Raw genomic sequence first — 2,528 nt, 5'->3', positions numbered from 1 at the left:
CCCGCCGTGCCCCCCGCGCTCTCCCAGCGGAGAGCAGACCGGACGGAGGTGGGAGCCCAGCGCCTCTAATATCCCCACCGGCGAGCGCGCTGTGCCCCCGCTTTTGTTCTCCGCTTCTGCCCAGTGATTTTCATTACAAATATCCTCTTATCATGCACGCATGGGGGGAGAGACCGCGGGGACCGGGCCCACACAAAGAGAAAGAAAAGGCTGCTTGCTGGAAAACCAGTAATTACAGGGCTCGGGCTTTCCTCGCGGAGGATTCATACGGATTCGACATGGCAGTGTTTCACACGTACAGCTCCTCCGGGGGCGAGCTCCTGTTTCGATTTCATTATCGGCAAGCTGGGCTGCCAGAGGAACTTTTGCCCCGCAACGAGTTCCCGAAAGGGGACAGTTGCACTTCTTTTATTATTTGCTTTGAAAGCAATTTCACTGCCGCCCCCAGAAGCCTTCGTGTTCGCTTGGGCGTGCGATGGGAGAGCACAAATGCCATGAGTTGGCTTGTCGTCGCAGCGCTGCCGCCCGTAAGTATGGGAAACCTTCTTGTATGTGGTCACCACCTATTTTAGCAAAATCTAGAGGCGTCGAATCAACCCTTCAAACATCTCCTAACCCCACGCATGACTTGTGAAGGCTGTGCTCTCAAGGTGCTTATGAAGATAAGCAAATTTTCTGTGTGTAAAACTTACCCCACTTGTAAATGGATGCAAGTAAAGGCTTGCAGGAGCGAAACGTGACCTTTTGTACTCACTTGCCATAGGTATTGCGTGATTTTCTTCAGTTCAAGCTGAACGGGTTAGCACAGCACCCAGAGCTTTGCAGTGTTAGGACAGGTCTGGGTCAGGCTGTCTACCCTCGATGGGTGAAATGATGGCCAAGTTCATGCAGGAGGTCTGAGAGAAGAGGAAACCAAAGTGCCTCCTCCCTGCTCAAAGAGCCTGTTAGCAACAGACACCCCTCCTATTCACTAACACACCCTTGTTAGGGTACCTTACCACCTTATGGTACACAAACCTGAAAGGGGACCTGTTTGGGCTCCTTTTACACCATTCCTCTGGGGAATGTATCCTGGGGCCACTTTTCACCTTCCTTGGTGCTGCGCCAAGAACCCTGGGACATTCGTAGGACACCTCGCAGCGGCAGGACTGATGACGAGAGCCAGAAAACTCTGTAGGAAAGATGTTTCTGCCATTAGCACACACACTTTTAGGCCAGCTACCCCGATCCTTTGTGTTTTTATGACGTGCAGAAGACAAGGACCAGCACATCGATCCACTCTGCAATCTCAGAGGTGAGGTACGATCATTTGATGACAAATACTAAGAAACCCGCTGTTGTGGATAGAGCCCTTTAGTACTAGAAGTCACTCCTGTCCCTGAAAGCTCACAAACTCAACATCCACCCGCCTGCTTCTAGGTGCCTGGATCCATTATTCTTGGGCCAAATGTGAAGTGGGGAGTTGGGCTGTAGCTTAGGTTTCAGGTAACCCCAATCTGCTACTAAAAATGAGCCCCAGGTTTATGGTTTGGCTCCTTGTAAAGACAGGACTGTTTGCAAAACTCAAGCCCAGCATTTGGTTTCCAAACACGCTGAATTTTGCTTTGGTTCCGTCTCTTAATTCCCATTGCCTTTTCTTTCTCTCCTTATTTACTTGTAATTTCCATGGGTCTTAATTTCCTGCACCCCGAGCCCCGCTGAGACCAGCCTCTGCCTACATGGGATTGCATGCTACAGCCCTTCCCTCTTCAGGGAAAGGTCAGGAACGGAGGTTTAGTGTGCCGAGAAGAAAGGCAGCAGCAGACAGACAGAGAGCACTCATAAAGATCTGGCTGTGAGCCTCTCTGAGAAAATGTCAGGTTGGGGAGGCTATAATAGTTTTAATCTGCAGTACAAGGGGATTAAAAGACTCGTTCTCACAGGACAAAAAAGAAAGGAGTGGAGCGGAAGGAGCGGAACAAGGGGAGAATGAAGGCTGCAAGGGGAGGAAGGGAGAAAGTTAAAGAGCTCAACTATAAAGAGCATCGGGATTTAAAGAGCTCCGTCTTCTAGCGTAATAAATGTGAAGTGGCCTGCATGGAAAAGGGGCTTTAGCCAATGGCTTTGCTTTTGCTTTTTCACACTAAGCACACACACTTCAGCCTTCTTCAATCAAGGCAACTTGTTATGTTTGGCTTTGTTGATTTTCGGGGGCAAAGGCGTAGGAGGGGGGAACGGAAGGTTAATGAGGCCCTGCCAGATGCGACACTCGAGAGGAGCGGCGGGCATTATATTTTTTAAACAGTGGTTTATGGTCTTTGATCCTCACCCCTGCTGTCCCTCCTCCAGCAGGTCCCTCAAACCCCCCTTGTCCTCAAGGGCCGTGGAAGAGGGAAGGGGCCTGGGAACAGGAAGGAAGTACGCCGAATTGCGGGATGCTCTCCTCAAGTACTGCTTCAGCAACCTTTTCAGCCGCTCAGCGAGGCCAGGAGACAGAGAGACCGTAATTGAAAGGGTAAGGAAAGAAGGCGACTTTAAATACTTTTCAA

This window comes from Phaethon lepturus, unplaced genomic scaffold (assembly GCF_000687285.1).
Source record: "Phaethon lepturus isolate BGI_N335 unplaced genomic scaffold, ASM68728v1 scaffold12305, whole genome shotgun sequence".
NCBI classification, from domain to species: Eukaryota; Metazoa; Chordata; class Aves; order Phaethontiformes; family Phaethontidae; genus Phaethon; species Phaethon lepturus.
This window is presented reverse-complemented; position numbering follows the sequence as displayed.